Genomic DNA, 22,009 nt, shown 5'->3' with positions numbered 1-22,009 from the left:
CCCCTTCTGAAATCCAAATCAAGCAAGAAATAAGGTTGAGGAGCCATGGTGAGGGGATTATAATAGCAATTATTAGCAACCCTTACTGTGTTCTAGGCACCACGAGCACTGAGATACGTGTGTTAGTGAACTTTGCATTGCTGTAACAAAATACCCACAAGAACCGCTTAGAGGAGGAAAAGTATGAGTTCATGATTTCTAGGGTTCAGTCCATATTCACCTGATCATAACTCTGGGCCCGAGATGAGGCACAAAATCAAGGCGTGGTGGAGCAAAGCCACAGAGTTCATGGCAGCCAGGAGCAGAGAGAGCTTGAGTGCAAGGAGCCAGGAATAATATAATTCCCAAGGGCATGCCCCCAGTGACACAGTTCCTCCAGCCAGGCCCTACCTGCCAAAGTTACCACCCATTAATGCATTCAGATTATTAATCCACCAAATGGATTAATCCACTGATTAGATTAAAGCTTTCATAATCCAATCATTTCACCTCTGAGTGCTCCTGCATTGTCTCACCATGAGCTTTTGGGGGACACCTCACATCCAAACCACAACAATGTTAAACCATTTAAAAGCATATCCCACACTCCACAGGATGGAAAACTGAAGTACAAGAGTAGAATCATTTGCCAAGGTCATGCACCCACTAAGTGCAGAACCAGGATGCGTTCCTGGCAGTGGTGGCATTGGTCGCCATGGTCCCACTTGTAATCAACATGCCGCGCTGCCTCCCAGACACCTGACACTGTGGAAGCTGGTCAGCAGCAAACCTGGCCCTCTGGCCAAATGGGCTTGCCAGAACATGCCCTAAATTGAAATTTATCCCCCCACAAAACTGCAAGCCTCCCTGTACAAGGTTAGAATTCTCTTCTTTACAGAAAGCAGAAAAGTGTGCTATTGGTGGGACTGGCTACTCGGTTTGCAAAGATCGATGCAAAAGGGAAATTTTAAAGAGTTCAAAAGTTGTTAGAAATTTTAAACAGACAATAGCAAAGCATGAAGCCAAGGCCCTTCTGAGTCCAATATCCTGTCCAGTCACACAGACCAGACATCCACGAAGCTGGAGAGAAACCCAGGGAGCGCTCCGAGGAGCACATGGGCTCCTTCTCTGATCAGAGAAGTCTCCCCTGCAGGGCAGGGAGCCAGGCTGCTGAGGGCATGAGGAGGGAATGGCATGCACACCTCTGAGCTTCTACAAGTAGAATGAAAATTCCTCCCCTCAACAGACAGTGAAGAATGGGGAAGGAAGGCTCCTCCATTCAGGGGCCTTATTTGAGCGGGTGGTGAATGTTGTGCACATGAGCAGTACATTTCACACGCCCTCCATTGGGAGTCACAGACGCCTTGGGTGTATCTCTGCAAGTGTTCCTGCCGCCTCAAACACAAGGGATGAGCACACACGCGCGCGCGCACACACACACACACGCTCACACCTATATGTATGTGTGTATATATATCCATGCACACACACACACACGCACGCACATATACACACACCTGTATATATCTACATGTACACACACATACACAAAAGACCCCCACCGGGTCCCTTCCAGCTCTCCAATTTCTTGGTTATGACCATCACAACTTAATCCCCGGCTGATCTTCCTGAAGCTTTAATCTCAGCAGGACTCTATCTGGCTCAGAATGAGACAGCTCATTTTCTTCCACAGGTAAAGGTCAAGCTGCCCCCATTATTTGTGCACAGGAATCTTCAGTCTCTGTCACCCATGGCTGTCAATCCAGAGGACTAGATTTACACTCAATGTGGTCTAGGTTCTCATTAACCTTGAAGTGTCTCCTCCTACACAGAGCTGGTGACATTTAAAACCCTATCAAAGTAGTCTAAAACAACCACCAGATTGAACGTTTAGGGGATAAAATAAATGATCCATAAGCCCAGGATGAGAAAGAAATAAAAACAGGCCTTAAAGAAGCAAAGTCTCCAATGAATGCATCACAACACATAATTCTGTGTTAGTCTCTATCTGTGGTATGCCTGGAATTGAGTGATAGTCATCGAATTTAACCCTTCAAGTATAATTATGGTTCTGCAAGTCACCTTGAAAATGGCCACCAATCAAAATTTCCAAGAAAGTGAATTTAATGTTTAGTAGATTTTCAGAATTGTTATAGACGTTCCAAAGACTGAGGTCTTATTTAAAATTTAAAAAAATAATTCACATGGAACTTTTCAAAATAAATTGATTTCCCTATACAGTCAGTTCTCCATATTTGTGAGTTCTGCATCCAACATATTTAACCAACCTTAGGGTGAAAATATTTGTAAAACAAATTTGAACATATATTGAACATATAGAAACTTCCATATAGGACCTTTCAAAATAAATTCATTTCCCTATAAAGTCAGTTCTCTATATTTGTGAGTTCTGCATCCAACGGATTCAACAAACTCTGGTTGAGAATATTTGCAAAACAAATTTGCACATATATTGAACATATAGGAACTTTTCCCTTTATAATTATTCCATAAATAAGACTAACAACTACTTAAGTAGTAACTGTGTTATTAGAAATAATTTAAAATATGTAGGAGGGGCTGGGGGTGTAGCTCAGTGGCAGAACACTTGTCTAGCATGCACAAGGCACTAGATTTGAACCCCAACACCAAAAATAAAGTATACATACAGGAGTATGTATGTAAGTAATATGCAAATACTGTGCCATTTTATATAAAGTAGTTGAGCATCTGAGGATTTGACGTCCACAGGGGTCCTGGAACCAACCCCCCTAGCTACCCCATAGCTACTGTATTTTCAGACTGCATCAGATATGACTCTCTGCCCAGCCAGGCTGATGTGTAATGAGCATCATTTATACTCCTTCATTAGTTGAAAATCTATTGAGAACCTACTGTGTGTCTAATGATGTGACAGGAATGAGGAATCTGAAGATAAATAAAACCTGGGTTCTCTCTCAGAGAGCCGCCGGTGCAGCAGAAGAGACAGTCACATGGGAATGCGGACTGTGAGAGCCGCACATACCCACTGCGTGTTCTAGGAGGACAAAACAGGTCTGACAGAATCTGGAAGATATTTCAACAGAAGAGAATGTTCCAGGCAGACAAAAGGATGTCAGAAGAAATGGAGGGGTGCAGATAAGCAGGCCAACGGAGGAGGCGGAGGTGGGGGGACTCCAAATGCAGTCCTACACTGTTAGAAAGATAAGTCCGGATCCCACCAGTTTCTAACCTCATGACCTTGAGTAGCTCACTTGCCCCTCAGTTTCTTTGTCTGTACATTGGGATAATCACCCCTAACCATTAAATCACCACTACAAGGTTCTAATGCAAAGTGTATACGAAAGTAACTTGCAAACCTGATGAGCTATACAAATGTCAGTTGTACTTTTATATCAAACCTACGGCAATTGTGCATCACTTAACTACAGGAAAACACTCTGATAAATTGTGCAAACATCATAGAATGTAGTTACATGGACTAAGATGGCTATGATGTCACCAGGCAATATAATCTTATGGGACCATCATTATATATGCAGTCCATTCTTGACTAAAATAACTATTTCTCTTTTCTCTTAATCATGAAAGCATAGACTCTCGGAATGGCAGCAAAAGAAGGGATCCTGTAGGTCGCCTGTTACGATAACAAAACTGAAGGCTCTAGAGACAGCTGTCAGCTACAGCTGTCAGCTACAGCGTCAGTGTGAGCAGGATGATTGGCACAGACACCATTTTTGATTCCTTATCTGCGTCCTGGGCATGACACTTTATGTATCATGCCTCGTTTACAACCCCTTGCAATCAGCACAATAATGATCTCAATGTGGAAGAGGAAGAAACCAAGGCTTGGAGAGGTTAAATAGCTCATCCAGCAACTCAAAGCTAGTAACTGCAAAAGACATTTGACCCCAAACTCTTGATATTCTGATACAAGTCTTCTTTCTGCTTTTCCTTTTCCTCCTTTCTCCTCCTTTACTTCCTTCTTTGACATTAAAGTAGGCCCACCATTTGCAAGAATAAATTTTTCCAGGAGGAAGTGAAGGGAAGAAAACTGGTAGACAGGCCCCAGCTGCAAGCATCTGAGCACAGGCCTCCCGTCGCCAGGAGAACACCACAAGACTCTGGAGAAGTCTGACACCTCTCTCAAGAATTAGAGCTCAGCTCTGGAAGCAGAAGCTGCACAGTGGGAGCTCCAAGAAGCAGCAGGCAGCACTGCCTGTGTGGAACCTTCCCTGACCCATTAGCCTTAACATGTGAGTCTCATCCACAGGGAAGAAGCAGGCAGAGGGCCGCAGAGACACGGGCTCTCCGGTTTCTCAATCCTCTCAGCTAACCCTCCCCTTTAGCAGGCTCAGTTCCTTCCCTTTGGATTATTTGCTTTCTCCTAATGGACTCCTTTTTGCTGGTCCTCCCACTTTTTACTTCTGGAATGGAATCATTGCCTCCTCTTATTACATCCTAACAGATATTGCTGGGTGGTGGAAGATAATTTAAATACCTTTGCTTCCACCGTTGCCTTTGAAAGGTAAAGGGACACAAGGCCGTCCCTTCATTAAAAGTCCTGTTTTCTTTTTTTTTTAATAGTTATTTATTTTTTAGTTGTAGTTGGACACAATACCTTTATTTTATTTATTTATTTTTATGTGGTTCTGAGGATCGAACCCAGGGCCTCACATGTGCTAGGCGAGCACCCTACCGCTGAGCCACAACCCCAGCCCCAAAACCCCTGTTTTCAATGGTGTTTTATTGAGTCATAAAGAAGAATGAAATTATGGAATTTGCTAGTAAATGGATGGAATAGAGAATATCATGCTAACTGAAATCAGCCAGATTCAGAAAGTCAAAGGTTGACTGTGTTCTCTCCTACATGGAAGCCAAACCAAAATAAGGCACAAGAGTAAACATGGATATAAGGGAATCCCATGAAAATAGAAAGGAGAGCATGGTATTGAGAAAGGGAATAGAGAGGGATAATGAAAAAAGAGGAAAAGGAAGAAAGAGTGGAATGAAATTGTCCAAATTTCATTTGGACGTACCACAGTGAATTGCGCCTTTATGTGAATCTCTAAAGCACCGATTTAAAAAGACTATAAATGAGCAGAAGGAAAACCAGTAGAATAGAAGATGGGGAGTAGGAGGAGAGGAAGCACCGGATGCTGAAGTGGAGCAAATTATATTCCATGCATGTATGATTACATCAAAATGAACCCCAATAATATGTATAACTATAGTGCAATCATTAAAAACATTTTAAGAGCCCTGTGTTTCAAGAACTAAGCTCGGGCACCATTATAGAATTTTGTGTTATGGTTTGGGTGTGAGGTGTCCCCCAAAGCTCATGTGTGAGACAATGCAAGAGGGTTTAGAGGAGAAATGATTGGGTTATGAGAGCCTTAATGCAATCAGTGATGGGATTTACTGAGAGGTAACTGAAGGTGGGTAGGTTGTGGCTGGAGGAGGTGGGTCATTAGGGGCGTGCCTCTGGGGTATATATTTTGTATCTGGCAAGTGGAGCTCTCTTTGTCTCTCTGTTTCCTGATCATCATGTGAACTACTTCCCTCCACCACCCTCTTCCACCACGATGTTCTATTCTGCCTCACCTTGAACTCTGAGAAATGGAGCCGCTGTCTATGAACTGAGCCTCTGAAACTGTGAACCTCCAAATAAGCTTTTCCTCCTCTAAAATTGTTCTTGTCAGGTGTTTTAGTCACAGCAACAAAAAAAAACTGACTAAAATATTTTGTAAATAAGCATGGGTCCAGCAGAACACAAATCAAAAGAGAAAATCAAATTGATAAGCTGAAAGTAACTGAGCCATAATTTGGGTGCCATTGTCTCCAAGTTCCATTTGGGCCCTGCAGGAGGACAGGTACCTCTGGGGATACACTGGACTTTAGCATTGACTTTGCAGATAATCTGCTTCAAGTTCTGACAATTGCTAGGTTTAGACCACTAAATTCTAAGCCTCCTGTAAGTAGGGCTCATCAGTACAAGCCAGACCCTGGCATTTAATAGTTCCCAGTGGATGTTTATGGGATAATGAATGAAAACATTGAGTGTTCTAACAAAATTATAAATATATCATGAAAGACAATCATGAAGCCACACTCCCCACCAAGAATTTGGATCTGCCTTCTGTCAATGACACGGCATCAGTATGCAAGTCATAATCTGTGAGGATGGACTCTAACCAAATTTAATTTATGACCCAGGGAGAGACATTATTTACATCCTACATGCCAGTTCCATTCAAATGACTGCTTCCCTGGAGTGCTGTGCAGATAAGGATTTTTTTGCCCTCTTTTGAGCCCAGTAGGAAAGTCATGATCAATTAGTAATGTCTGCCTTGCACACAGCAGGAGACTGATGGCAAGGTCAGCATATATTTGCCATCCCTTTGTTTACACGTCCAAAGAGCTATTAATCAGAAGTGGGATGGATCAACCACAGAAGTATGGAGAAAAGAAAGCCATGGATCCAGATGTGGACACAGCCCAGGGAGCCCTATGGCAGGTGTTTCTTTAATGGGGAAGAACACAAAGCAGAACCCATATCATTTAATACTCACCACCTGAGCACTGAATCCATGTGTACCAAGCAAACTCCGATTTGCTTTCCTAAGTTGTTATGCCTTCAGGGAAAGAATAATCTGGGTCAGGATATGCTCAGAGTCCAGTGGCCAGTTCCCTTGACGTTTACAGTTCTCAATGGAGATGAAGAAGATGATTTTCTGGTTTTATTCATTACTCTCTTTCTGAGTGCCAATCCCAGAAAGATGAATCAACACTCAGGTGCCCTTGGCCAACCAGGTTTCTGAGTTTGCAAAGCTGAGGACTAGATCCTGGACTGTAGTAAAGTCCTCCTGAATGCCAACAAAACCTGAATGTTGACAACTCACACACTAAGAAGGTAGAGCACATCATTAAATCATTAGCATATTTCTAGGAACTGGGTCAGCAGGTCAGCTGAGTTCTGAAGGTGGGGCCAATATATTATGTATTTGAATGAGAACAGAATGGACATAATGTTTTTAATGCCTGGAGTATGAGAGGCCCAGATGGAGCCTGTGAGCTCTTCAAGGGCAGATACCATGTCTTAATTTATGTTCACATCTATCCTCAATGTCATCACTGCCCTGAGATGTGGCAAGGGCTCAATATTTGTTGCATGAATGAGTTGATTGAATAGGCAGCAGAAGTTTTCTGAAGTGTTGAGCAAGGAGCTATTTGGATAAGAGAATGAGCCTGAAAAGCCAACAAGAGATGCTAGCAACAAATCACCAGCTTTACAATGTCACCTTGAGCTTACCCAGCCAGTTTAGAAAGTTTTCCTGTTTGATCCAGCAATACCACATTCATACAACATAGCCTTGACCCTCTGCCTGTGCTGTTCATTTGCCCACAATGGTCTTGCCACTCTACATATGGACACACACACACACACACAGTTCACATGATTGCTTCTTCAACTGTCACCTCTTCAGACACAACTTTTCCACCTGCTCAAATTCTTCTCCTCCCACTCAATTATCCTCTGCCTCAACTTCTTTTATATTTCCTTCATTTATCACCACATGTAATTACCGTAAATGTTTTTAATTATTTTTATCTCCTCCCCTGTATACTCTTATATAGCATTGTATCCTCAAGTGCCCAGCGTAGTCTACTATGTAATCAATTTCTGGTCATAGTAGATGCCCAGAAAGTATTTGTAGAATAAATCAATGAATGAAAAGTCCTGTACCGACTGCCTCATTGGTACAGCACACTAGCCTTTTATGTGTCAGGGTTCAGTGGAAGGAAACAGAAGCCACAATTCCAGTTATTTTAATTCAAAGGGATTTAATCCAGGGAAATTGACTCATACAAGATTCTTCAAAGGCTGGAAGAATAGGGTGTAGGCTGAGCCTCCACAAATGATGACAGTCAGAAGGCCACCCCTAAAACAGTGGAATGCAAAGACATATACCACTAACCGTGTAGAACAAGGATAGGGAAGTTATCACAGCTGCGACTGCCTGCCACCACCCTCAGAACCAGACAGGAAGCACCAGAACACTGCTGCAGAGTGGGGAAAGCTCTCTGTGACTGGACTTACTGGCACAAACAGCCAAGGAGGCAGGGAGATGCTTCTACCTATGCCCATCTTCCATATCATGAGCTGTCGGATCTAGATGGAGAAACCTAAATGGCATTTGGAAACCTAGCTGCGAGGGAGTCTGGGAAATGGGGTGTGCTACTTTCCAGCTTGTGTAGCTCAGGAAGGCATCCTGACCATCCTGACCAAAATGGAAGGAGCTTCCTCCGTGACGCCTGACCAAACTCCCCAAGCCAATGTTAATGCTACTGTTTATGCATGCGCACCCATGCACGTGCGCACACATACACACACACACACACACACACACACACACACACACACCAGGACGTTTTTGCTTCCATCATGGTACCGACCAAACATATTCTAAGGACAAATTTACATGTCTATTTCCTTGAGGACTGTGAAACCCTCAAGATCAAAGACAGCCTCTTATTCTTCTCACCAACATAATTGTTCACTGTACTTAACTAATAGAAGGTAAAATCAATAATCAGTTTATTGGTTTAATAAGCATAGAGTGCTGGGCTCTTGACACCAGGCCAGTGCTGTTTCCACTATACCACCCTGCTTCTATCCAATTTTTCCTAAAACCCACTGATTTTGTTATTCGCTTACACATTCAGACAAAAGAAATCTACTGAACACCTGCAACACATCTGGGCTTGGCACAGGAGATGTGAGAATGAGCAAGAACAGACCTAGTCTCAGCTCTCATGGAAATTACCATCTAGTGCAGGAGACGGATATTAATTAATTGCTCACACAAATAAATGCAAAGCTATAACGACGGTGACAGCACCACCAAGAAAGGTGCACAGTGGTATGGGGACAGATGATAGAAGATTTGAGCTGTTCAGAGACATCAGGGAAGACTTACCTACAGCAGGGATGAGAACAGAGGTCTAAATGGTAACAAGTGCTACACAGTGCAGAAAGGGTAGGAAGAGTGGAAGAAATACAAGAGTGACGATGGTAACAGATGGGCCTAGGAAAGAGCAAGGAGCCAGACCCCGCAGGACTCAAAGATCAAGTGAAAGATGTTTTCTTTATTTGTGTGGAGGAGAGGGGATGACATGCTTACTAGTGTACTTCAGAAAATTTCAGTGGGAAAAATAAATTAAGACATAGAATTCATGCATTCAACATCCCACAGTGGGGTCAGACACAGACATGGAGAGCTGAGCCATCCAATAGCATCCCCCAACCACACTCTTCATCCATCTTTTCAAGACTGAATCATATTTGAAACATCATATAGATGTATGCTACACACAAGAAAAACACACATTTCCAAAGACCACTTTAGAGAGAAACAGCTTGGTTTATCATTCACATACAGAGAGATAGAGAGAGGTTTATATAAGCTTTTCCCATTTAATTGATTTTGCAGAAAGAAATTTAAAAGGCATTGGGATTGGAGGTTTCCTTTGAACTAACATCAAACCACCAGACCTGCTAAGGAAGGTTCAGCCAGGCTTTGATACGCCTCGGCACACAGAGAGCACGCCTCTGCTTTGGACGTGCGAATGGGGGGAAAAAAACATACTCTGCACCCAGAATCACTCCTTATTAAAAATAATTAGTGGAGATAGTGCATAAGTCACTTTTAAACCCCCCATTTTCTCTAATTATCCTCTTAAATACACACCAAGACGGATTCACTAAAGACTATTTGAGATATTTTGGAAAATACCTTTTTACTCTGCTCAACAAAAGCTTAAGCAAGAAATTGTTTGTTCTCAAACCAAACAAAATCATAATTAAACTGACTTTTTTTTCCTTGTTTTTAAGTCTCCCTCCTTTTCATTCTTAAACTTTGTCGTTTTAGCCGAAAATGAAATGTATTGCTCCGCTTGAAAGATTAAAACATAAAAAAATAAAAAATAAACATTTTATTAGGAGGCATAGATAGATCCACAGCCACCAGCAAATTCTGGTGGGGTTTTATGTATTTCTCTGGGGATTCAGCAGAAATTCTGCACAAAGCAGAAAAGCAAGCCTTGCCCATAAGTCAATACCAATGAAATCAATGCCAATTAAATCCATTTTATGTTCACGGTCATTCTAACCTGGCTGCCCTCCTTCCACTGAGGTGACCTGGACAAGTCATTAAACCTATCTGAGGTTTGCTTACTTTTGGTTTGCTTACTTTTCTTTCCTTTTTTTTATTATTATTTGTTCTGATTAGTTATACCTGATCGTAGAATGCATTTTAACACATTGTTCACAAATGGAACATAACTTCTCATTCCTCTGGCTGTACATGATGCTGAGTCACACGAGTAGTGTAATCATACCTGTACATAGGGTAATAATGTCTGCCTCAGTCTACCGTTGGTTTGCTTATTTTCAAATGGAAATAATAAATTAAGTTTAAGAAGGGTTTCAAAGCAAAATCAAGGTTACTGAGCCTTTATTTAATTTTTTATTGTTTCTTATTCATTCCTTTTAGATATACATGACAGCAGAGTATATTTTGACATATTACACCTTCATGGAGGAAAACTTGTTCTAATTAGGCTGAGCTTTTATTTCAGAAGGAGACTGAATGGTCCAGCTTGCCCAGAGCCACAGTACACTGGCCACACTCTGCCCTTAGCACATTTCTCTCCTGTTCCGTGGAAAATGCTTCGGGTGCATTCCAATTCCCCAACTCCTGTATCACCAGTTGATCGCTCTCTGCTCTATTTTTTCAGGGTCTTTTATCTCATCAGATTATAATCATTTGTTTATATCACTGTCTTTCCCAAATGGATAGCTGGTTCCCTGGGGCGGCAAGGATGTCTTGTTCATCCCCATAGCCTTAGCAAATTTCCTGACATAAAAATCTGCATTGACTGAATACATGTATGCACCGTAATATGTCATAAGCTTAGTATAACTGTGCAAATTAGAGGGAGACTAAAAATTGTAATTCCGTGGAATAAGTGATCTCTGTTTACTAACTCTCTTCAAACATCATTAATTAATGACAGAATGTACAACAATAAGACCCTCCTTTAGGCAAATCCATTCCTTCTCCAGTCACCCTCTGTCTCTCTTGTTCTCTGTTGCCCTTTGTTTCCATCATAGAAATGAGCACAATTAATGACAGTTTCCTCTTGTTTCTGGTTTTTTTCTCCACTAGGACTTCCCGATGGTCAGAATTGTGTCTCTCTTGCTCATTGTGGAGGCATAGCTCCTACCAGGTGTTCAAAAGATATTTGTTTAGGAAATGAGTGAAGCCAGCCCGTAGGAAATAATCTGCCTCATAAAATCTCTGCATTCCATCAGCTACTTACGTTACATTTCCAAAGGGCTTCAGGAAAACCAGAAATTCAGCCTTTTGGAATCTACAACGGGTCCAATAAATGTCTCTCTCTTCCCTCCTCTGGAACAAGCTGGGAATTGAAACAAAGGGGTTTGTAGTTAAAGAATCAAAATTTACCTTTATTCACAATCAAGATGAAATTGAAGAATTTAGCAAATGACCCCATGGCACTAAATCATTTAACCTCTGGAAGTCTCTGCTTGGGGGTGAAGGTGCTTCACTTTAAAAATTATGGCAGTAGCCAGGCGCGGCAGCACCCGCCTGTTATCCAAGCAGCTAGGAAGGCTGAGGCAAGAGGATCATGAGTGCAAAGCCAGCCCTCAGCAACTTAGCAAGGTCCTCAGAAACCCAGTGAGACCCTGTCTCTAAATAAAATATTAAAAAGGGCTAAAGGGGCTGGGGTTATAGCTCAGTGGTAGAGCGCGTGCCTTGTACGTGTGAGGCACTGGGTTTGATCCTTAGCATCACATAAAAATAAATAATAGTTTTTTTTAAAAAAGGCGGGGGAAGGGCTGAAGACATGGCTCAGTGGTTAAGCACCTCAGGTATTCAATCACTGATATCAAAAAAATAAAAAATAAATAAAATTTAAAATATATATATATATATCGCATTTTTTTTAAAGTTATGGAATACTGTAAACAGCTCATCCCCAAGAGTGAGGACAGAAGGGCTTGGTCACCTAGGATTGCATACAGGAGATGGTGCTCCACCTCCAGCAGAGAGTGAGGGAATATGAACCTTGCCTTTATCAGCAGAAGTCACAACACAGGATGGCCCTTTCTGGAATATTCAAGGTCCCCTGAGTTGAAATCGTTCTTTTCCTGGATCACTAAAGATCCTGGGGAAATCTCCAGAAGCAATACTCTCTGGTGGGCAAAGCAAGATAGAGGAAGACAGAGAACAAAGAAGAAATTCTTTTTTTTTTTTTTTTTTATTTTATTTTTTTTTCTTGTTGGTTGTTCAAAACATTACATAGTTCTTGATATATCATCTTTCACACTTTGCTTCAAGTGAGTTATGAACTCCCATTTTTAGCCCATATACAGATTGCAGAATCACATCAATTACACATCCATTGATTTACATATTGCCATACTTGTGACTGTCATGTTCTGCTACCTTTCCTATCCTCTACTATCCCCCCTCCCCTCCCCTCCCCACCCTTCTTCTCTCTCTACCCCCCCTATTGACCTTCATTTCTCCCCCTTGTATTATTTTTCCCTTTCCCCTCATTTCCTCTTGTATGTTCTTTTGTATAACCCTGAGGGTCTCCTTCCATTTCCATGCAATTTCCCTTTTCTCTCCCTTTCCCTCCCACCTCTCATCTCTGTTTAATGTTAATCTTCTTCTCATGCTCTTCGTCCCTACTCTGTTCTTAGTTACTCTCCTTATATCAAAGGAGACATTTGGCATTTGCTTTTTAGGGATTGGCTAGCTTCACTTAGCATAATCTGCTCTAGTGCCATCCATTTCCCTGCAAATTCTATGATTTTGTCATTTTTTAATGCAGAGTAATACTCCATTGTGTATAAATGCCACATTTTTTTAATCCATTCGTCTATTGAAGGGCATCTGGGTTGGTTCCAAAGTCTTGCTATTGTGAATTGAGCTGCTATGAACATCGATGTAGCAGTGTCCCTGTAGCATGCTCTTTTTAGGTCTTTAGGGAATAGACCAAGAAGGGGAATAGCTGGGTCAAATGGTGGCTCCATTCCCAGCTTTCCAAGAAATCTCCATACTGCTTTCCAAATTGGCTGCACCAATTTGCAGTCCCACCAGCAATGTACAAGTGTACCCTTTTCCCCACATCCTCGCCAGCACTTGTTGTTGTTTGACTTCATGATGGCTGCTAATCTTACTGGAGTGAGATGGTATCTTAGGGTGGTTTTGATTTGCATTTCTCTGACTGCTAGAGATGTTGAGCATTTTTTCATGTACTTGTTGATTGATTGTATGTCCTCCTCTGAGAAGTGTCTGTTCAGGTCCTTGGCCCATTTGTTGATTGGGTTGTTAGTTATCTTATTGTCTAATTTTTGGAGTTCTTTGTATACTCTGGATATTAGGGCTCTGTCTGAAGTGTGAGGAGTAAAGATTTGTTCCCAGGATGTAGGCTCTCTATTTACCTCTCTTATTGTTTCTTTAGCTGAGAAAAAACTTTTTAGTTTGAGTAAGTCCCATTTGTTGATTCTAGTTATTAACTTTTGTGCTATGGGTGTCCTATTGAGGAATTTGGAGCCCGACCCCACCGACTGTAGATCGTAGCCAACTTTTTCTTCTATCAGACGGCGTGTCTCTGATTTGATATCAAGCTCCTTGATCCATTTTGAATTCACTTTTGTGCATGGCGAGAGAAAGGGATTCAGTTTCATTTTGTTGCATATGGATTTCCAGTTTTCCCAGCACCATTTGTTGAAGATGCTATCCTTCCTCCATTGCATGCTTTTAGCCCCTTTATCAAATATAAGATAGTTGTAGTTTTGTGGATTGGTTTCTGTGTCCTCTATTCTGTACCATTGGTCCACCCGCCTGTTTTGGTACCAGTACCATGCTGTTTTTGTTACTATTGCTCTGTAGTATAGTTTGAAGTCTGGTATCGCTATACCGCCTGATTCACACTTCCTGCTTAGCATTGTTTTTGCTATTCTAGGTCTTTTATTTTTCCATATGAATTTCATGATTGCTTTCTCTATTTCTACAAGAAATGCCGTTGGGATTTTGATTGGCATTGCATTAAACCTATAGAGAACTTTTGGTAATATCGCCATTTTGATGATGTTAGTTCTGCCTATCCATGAACAGGGTATATTTTTCCATCTTCTAAGATCTTCTTCTATTTCTCTCTTTAGGGTTCTGTAGTTTTCATTGTATAAGTCTTTCACCTCTTTTGTTAGGTTGATTCCCAAGTATTTTATTTTTTTTGAAGATATTGTGAATGGAGTGGTTGTCCTCATTTCCATTTCAGAGGATTTGTCGCTGATATACAGGAATGCCTTTGATTTATGCGTGTTGATTTTATATCCTGCCACTTTGCTGAATTCATTTATTAGCTCTAATAGTTTCTTTGTAGAGCCTTTTGGGTCTGCTAGGTGTAGAATCATATCATCTGCAAATAGTGATAATTTAAGTTCTTCTTTTCCTATTTTTATGCCTTTAATTTCTTTCGTCTGTCTAATTGCTGTGGCCAGTGTTTCGAGAACTATGTTGAACAGAAGTGGTGAGAGAGGGCATCCCTGTCTTGTTCCAGATTTTAGAGGGAATGCCTTCAATTTTTCTCCATTCAGAATGATGCTAGCCTGAGGCTTAGCATAGATTGCTTTTACAATATTGAGGTATGTTCCTGTTATCCCTAGTTTTTCTAGAGTTTTGAACATAAAGGGATGCTGTACTTTGTCGAATGCTTTTTCCGCATCTATCGAGATGATCATATGGTTCTTATTTTTAAGTCTATTGATGTGGTGAATAACATTTATTGATTTCCGTATATTGAACCAGCCTTGCATCCCAGGGATGAATCCTACTTGATCATGGTGCACAATTTTTTTGATATGTTTTTGTATCCGATTCGCCAGAATTTTATTGAGGATTTTTGCATCTAGGTTCATTAGAGATATTGGTCTGAAGTTTTCTTTCTTTGAAGTGTCTTTGTCTGGTTTAGGTATCAGGGTGATGTTGGCCTCGTAGAATGAATTTGGAAGTTCTCCCTCTTTTTCTATTTCCTGAAGTAGCTTGAAAAGTATTGGTATTAGTTCCTCTTTAAAGGTTTTGTAAAACTCTGCTGTATACCCATCCGGTCCTGGGCTTTTCTTAGTTGGTAGTCTTTTGATGGTTTCTTCTATTTCCTCAATTGATATTGGTCTGTTTAGGTTGTCTATATCCTCCTGACTCAATCTGGGCAGATCATATGACTTCAGAAATTTATCGATGCCTTCACTATCTTCTAATTTATTGGAGTATAAGGATTCAAAATAATTTTTGATTATCTTCTGTATTTCTGAAGTGTCTGTTGTGATATTGCCTTTTTCATCCCGTATGCTAGTAATTTGAGTTCTCTCTCTTCTTCTCTTCGCTAGCATCGCTAAGGGTCTGTCGATTTTGTTTATTTTTTCAAAGAACCAACTTTTAGTTTTGTCAATTTTTTCAATTGTTTCTTTTGTTTCGATTTCATTAATTTCAGCTCTGATTTTAATTATTTCTTGCCTTCTACTTCTTTTGCTGTTGTTTTGCTCTTCTTTTTCTAGGATTTTGAGATGAAGCATGAGATCATTTATTTGTTGGTTTTTTCTTTTTTTAAGGAATGAACTCCAAGCAATGAATTTTCCTCTTAGAACTGCTTTCAATGTGTCCCACAGATTCCGATATGTTGTGTCTGTGTTTTCATTAATCTCTAAGAATTTTTTAATTTCCTCCTTGATGTCTTCTAGAACCCATTGATCATTCAGTAACCTATTGTTCATTCTCCAAGTGATGTATGCTTTTTCCTTCCTTCTTTTATCGTTGATTTTCAGTTTCATTCCATTATGGTCAGATAAGATGCATGGTATTATCTCTACTCCTTTATATTGTCTAAGTGTTGCCCTGTGACATAATATATGATCTATTTTTGAGAAGGATCCATGTGCTGCTGAGAAAAAAGTGTAACTGCTTGATGTTGGGTGGTATATTCTATATATGTCAATTAAGTCTAGGTTATTAATAGTGTTATTGAGTTCTATAGTTTCCTTATTCAACTTTTGTTTGGAAGATCTGTCCAGTGGCGAGAGAGGTGTGTTGAAGTCTCCCATGATTATTGTATGGTGGTCTATTAGACTCTTGAACTTGAGAAGAGTTTGTTTGATGAACATAGCTGCGCCATTGTTTGGGGCATATATATTTATGATTGTTATGTCTTGTTGGTGTATGGTTCCCTTAAGCAGTATGTAGTGTCCCTCTTTATCCCTTTTGATTAACTTTAGCTTGAAATCTATTTTATTTGATATGAGTATGGACACTCCTGCTTTTTTCCGAAGTCCATATGAGTGATATGATTTTTCCCAACCTTTCACCTTCAGCCTATGTATGTCTTTTCCTATCAAATGCGTCTCCTGTAGGCAGCATATTGTTGGGTCTTGTTTTGAGATCCATTCTACTAGCCTGTGTCTCTTAATTGGTGAGTTTAAGCCATTAACATTTAGGGTTATTATTGAGATATGGGTTGTTGTTCCAGCCATATTTGTTTATTTATGTTACTAAACATGGTTTGTTTTCCTCTTTGATTATTCCCCCCCCTTTACTGTCCTACCTCCCACTGTTGGTTTTCATTGTTATTTTCCATTTCCTCTTCCTGTAATGTTTTGCTGAGGATGTTTTGAAGAGATGGTTTTCTAGCTGCATATTCTTTTAACTTTTGTTTGTCGTGGAAGGTTTTAATTTCATCTTCCATCCTGAAGCTTAATTTCGCTGGATACACAATTCTTGGTTGGAACCCATTTTCTTTCAGTGTTTGAAATATGTTATTCCAGGATCTTCTAGCTTTCAGAGTCTGTGTTGAAAGATCAGCTGTTATCCTGATTGGCTTGCCCCTAAATGTAATCTGCTTCCTTTCTCTTGTAGCTTTTAAAATTCTCTCCTTATTCTGTATGTTGGGCATCTTCATTATAATGTGTCTAGGTGTGGATCTCTTATAATTTTGCACATTCGGCGTCCTGTAGGCTTCTAGAATTTGGGATTCTGTCTCATTCTTCAAGTCTGGGAAGTTTTCTCGTATTATTTCATTAAATAAATTGCTCATTCCTTTGGTATGGAGTTCTATACCTTCCTGTATCCCAATGACTCTTAAGTTTGGTCTCTTAATGTTATCCCATATTTCTTGGATGTTCTGCTCATGGTTTCTTAACAGTCTTGCTGAGCTGTCTATGTTCTTTTCAAGTTGAAATACTTTGTCTTCATTGTCTGATGTTCTATCTTCTAAGTGTTCTACTCTGCTGGTAGTACTCTCAATTGAGTTTTTAAGTTGGTTTATTGCTTCCTGCATTTCTAGGATTTCTGTTTGTTTGTTTTTTATAACCTCTATCTCCCTGTATAGTTGATCCTTTGCTTCCTGGATTTGTTTGTGTAATTCCTTGTCGAAGTGATCTTTCATTGTCTGATTTTGCTGTCTAATTTCTTCCTTGATACTCCAGATCATCTGAAGCATATATATCCTGAATTCTTTATCTGACATTCCATCTGCTGCAGCTGTTACCTCTTCTAAAGTTGAGCTGACCTGCATTGCTTGTAGTCCTTTCTTTCCTTGTCTTTTCATACTGCTTGCGTTTCTTTCTTCTTGGTGAAACTGTTGTGTTTTTGAAATTTTTCCCCCCCCTATATATTTATGTTGCTCTTGAATAGTTGAAAATTCTCCCTTGCAGGTGTGGGCAGGGGCTCTGCTCTGCCCCTCCTCCAATTGGTGTGAGGTGTCTACCACGCCCGCGGACCCCTGGGCCTGATCCGCTGTTCTGTCGCAGGTCTGCCTACCTTGCAGGTGGGGGCGAAGGCTCTGCCCTGCCCCTCCTACCACGCCCGGGGACCGCTAGGCCTGATCTGCAGGTTGGTCGCAGGTCTGCCCACCTTGTGGGCAAGGGTGTCAGTTCCGCTCCGCCCCCACTCCAATTGGGGTCACTTGACCACCACACAGGCGAGCCGCTGGGCCTGATCTGGGCGCGGGCTAAGGCTCTGCTCTGCCCCTACTCCAGTTGGGGTGAAGTGTGTACCACGCTGGCAGGCCGCTGGGCCTGATCCACAGGTCTGTCGCAGGTCTGCTTACCTTGCCAGCGCGGGCGGTGGCTCTGCCCTGCCCCTCTTACCACGCCTGCAGACCGCTGGGCCTGATCTGCAGGTTGGTCGCAGGTCTTCCTACCTTGCGGGCGTGGGCGGCGGCCCCTCTCCTCGCCTCTGGCTCGACGACAAAGCGAGAGAGACTCGGGTATCTGTGACTCACCCTCCCTACCAGGGGACCAACTGTTTCCGTCTCCGCTGGCACCGATGAAGTTTTCTCCTCGGCCGCTCTCCGATGACATCAGATCTCTGCCATGCTGGCATCCCCTGTTCTATGGCTGAATCCCATTTTCTTCTCTTCCAATAGGCGGAGCTGTGCCCTCTGAGCTGAGCTTCTGCCCTCTATGTGCTGACAGAAATCCCTGTACGGTGGCTCCTGGGAGTTTCTCAATCCTGTTAGTCCAGAGCCCTTTCACTTATCCGGCCCCTCCCCCTGTTCCTCCTCCCAGCCAGCCAGCCAGGTCCTGTTCACCAGAGGTGGTTCCCCAAGGATCTGATTACACTTGCAGCCCCACCGCGTGTCCTATATCCCGAACGATGAACACCCTCTCTGTCATTCAATTAAGCCCCAGTGCTGTGGTGGGGTGATCTGGGAACCAACAGTTAAATTTTTCAGGACCCCTTTGGTGGGCACGCCCCCAGAAACTGGCGGCTAAGATCTTGGGTGTCGCCGCTGGTGTTTAGGGGAGGTGGGGATCTGGAGTCCCCTCTGCTTCCCTACAGACACGCCCCCGGTGGTTTCCTGGCTGCTTGTATCTGGAGGGGGTGGGAGTCACACACCTGCTAATGTGGATTCCGCTGGGAAGGAATTCTGTCGGCGGAACTCCGGTGATGTCACCACTCTGCTATGGCAGGCCCCAGGCTCCTTGCCAGAGTGTCCGAAGGGAGGGGTGGGACTGGTCTGTCTCTGGTTGGTTTCAGCTCCCGGTTTGCTATTTCATGAAGGCTTGGCGAGAGACCTCTTCCTAGAGTCCCTACACCGCTCCTGCTGCGCTGCGCCTCGGAGGCTATCCGCCCTGACGCGGGCCGCGTGCAGGCAGCCGACAGTCGCCGAGTCGCGCGGGCAGCGGCTGGCGGGTCTGGACCTCTGCGCTGCGTGGCGGGAAGGCTATCCGCCCTGACGCAGGGGCCGCGTGCAGGCAGCCGACAGTCGCCGAGTCGCGCGGGCAGCGGCTGGCGGGTCTGGACCTCTGCGCTGCGTGGCGGAGATTCACTCGTCTAGCGCAGACTGTCACCTCCAAAAATCCTTCCAATTCCCGGCCGGTCTCTCTTTAGTGGAATTTTGCTAGGAGTTTCTCAGCAGGCCATATCTAAGCGTATCCATGCGTCTCTCTGACCCCTTTGTTGAGGAGGTACTGAAAGCGCTGCCTCCCCTCTCGCCGCCATGTTGGATCCTCAGAAGAAATTCTTAATGTCCTTTAAGAATGTTTCTTCAAGGGCTGGGGTTGTGGCTCAGCAGAAGAGAGCTCACCTCAATCACCCCGGGTTCGATCCTCAGCACCACATAAAAATAAAAAAAATAAAGGTATTGTGTCCAACTACAACTAAAAAACAAATATTAAAGAAAAAAAAAAAGAATGTTTCTTCAAATGCCAAAAGGAGAAACTCTGAAAGGCACTTTCCCCAGACCTCTCAAGCTACTGGGAGCAGAGCTTCTACAGAGAAGCTAAGGAGAATTATATCTCTTGGACAAAACAGGAAAATAAAAAAAAAAATTTAAAAAAAACCTCAAAAAATCCAAAAAAATAAATAAATAAATAAAAACAGGAAAATCCAAAATGTTTGAACATTTTGCCTTTTCAGATACCTATCTTTTGAGCTCAAAGGAGAAAAGTAAAGAAGGAGAAAGTCCTGCTAAGTATTTTTTTTTTTAATTTCTGTTTTGATTTTCCCTTGTGTTGAGCAAACTCTTGTGTTACATCCCAGCCTAGAACAAATCTTCTGGGCGGAATGATAAATCAGGGATTGTAATGAAAATCACTATTGACCTTTAAAAGGGCACTGTCTATATTTTCACACTGTGTTGTTTGAAATGTCGACTTAGAATCAGCAAAATAATATGCCATCGATTTCTCCCCCTGACTCTTATAACAGAGCTTGAAATTGACCTGGAAACTATTGGTACGAGCTTTCTCATTACTGTTTCAACATCATCGGAAATGGTGATTAATGATTCAGGGCTGGGAACAGCGTGGTTAGACCTTGTAATTACTTGGTGCATTGTATCCAAGCAGCCACTAGCTTATCGTATTGGAACCACCCCCCAGAAGTGGGTGTATTTTAATTTTCATGTGGTAAAACTTTGTGGTTCCTCATTAAAAGCAAGAGGAGAATATTACTTTCTTGTATTATTGTTTATCCCGTTTACCATCCTCCCTTTTCAATTAAAGTTAGCCCTCCATATCCATAGGTTCCACATCAAAATATTCAAAACGTTTGCATCAGTACTGAACATGTACAGACTTTGTTTTCTTGTCTTCCCTAAACAATAACAATAGAACTGCTATTTACATAGCAGTGATATTGTACTAGCTATTATAAGTAATCTAGAGATGATTTAAAGTATACAAGAGGATGTGCATAGATGATATGCAAATACTGTGTCATCTCATATAAGGGACGAGAGCACCCATGGATTTTGGTATCCATTGGTGTCCTGGAATCAGTCCCCTGAATATAATGAGGGACATTATTTCTCTTCCCTTTCTTAATTTGGGTCTCTCTTGCAATTCATTGTAGTTTTTTTATCCCCTTTCTAAGCTCCCTGTTTTCCCTCCAATTTCATAATCTGTCTCCCTATATTAGCTGATCTCTTTGCTCTTTTTTCTTTCCTTGTGATTGGCAGTATGGAATGTTTCCCCCTGGCCTGCCTTTATCCTCCCTCTTATGTCCTGGCCCGTGCAGGAAAGCTGGCCTGCGTACAGCCATCCCTTACTGCCACCTCTGCTTTGAATCTTGTGAAGAAAACCCAGCAAAACACAATCGATGGCTATAGACTTTCAGTTAAACATGGAAGCAGTGAGCCCAACCTCTCTTCATTTTAAAAGTAGTTAGGAGAAAAGGATGAATATTTTTCTCAGTTAAAAATAAGTAGCTTTTAGATGATGTGGCCTTTAAGCTGAATTGTTCTTAGGGTCTTCTTGTAGTCACTGTGCAAAAGCAAAGCGGTACTCAAGGTTTGGTTCTAATGTCAAGACTGACAATAGCACATATAGGTCCATTTAATTAATCAGTTTGGCCTAGGTCTGTTTCTGTAGTTGGGTGATAAATTTTGGCCCAAAGCAGCCTCCAGATATAGTGAACTGCAACCTAACTTTATGTGCTAGTAAATTATAACCAAACTTAAGAGTATACCATTGTAACTAAGCAACTGGATGTCAGCCAATCACTGCAGTTAAGCTGCAGCCAATCACAGGCTGCAAACTGATCAGGCCATCCTTGTATAAGGCCAATGCTGACTGCAGCCAGTCACCTTGTTTCTGTGTTACTTCCAATTCTGTCTGTACATAATCTGCACATGTGGTGGAATAGGGCATTCCAGCTAAGATCTGGAATGCATCTCAATCCTAGAAACTTTTTCTTACCCAAATAAACTTTGTTAAGTTTAACCCATCTCAGAATTGTTCTAACATACCAAAAGGATATTTAATAGGCTTATTGCTTGCATAATAGAAGTGTTCTTGGGAAAGTAGGGTAGCTTGAAAACCTAAGGAAAGGAACCTGGCTTGGGTTACATATCGTGATTAGGGATTGGAATTGGGGAGGGATGGGGTTCTCACAAGCTGGCAGGGATCATTAAAAAAGAAAAAACTCACTTGAAG

The 22,009-nt window shown here is 42.0% G+C and overlaps 1 long non-coding RNA gene across 1 annotated transcript in view; it reads right to left on the bottom strand.

Moving 5' to 3' along the window:
* The window catches only part of LOC124075754 (uncharacterized), an 87,886-nt gene that overhangs the window by 41,384 nt on the left and 24,493 nt on the right, over nucleotides 1-22,009 (bottom strand). Inside the window, exon 3 of the long non-coding RNA XR_006846147.2 lies at nucleotides 11,365-11,463. This is a non-coding gene — a long non-coding RNA (uncharacterized LOC124075754). The remainder of the gene's footprint in view (nucleotides 1-11,364; nucleotides 11,464-22,009) is intronic.

This window comes from Marmota monax, unplaced genomic scaffold, assembly GCF_021218885.2.
Source record: "Marmota monax isolate L192 unplaced genomic scaffold, Marmota_monax_Labrador192_F-V1.1 WCK01_AAM20220418_F8-fsc00036, whole genome shotgun sequence".
Lineage (NCBI taxonomy): Eukaryota > Metazoa > Chordata > Mammalia > Rodentia > Sciuridae > Marmota > Marmota monax.
The sequence above is the reverse complement of the archived record's forward strand: the minus strand, read 5'-3'. Positions and strand labels throughout refer to the sequence as shown.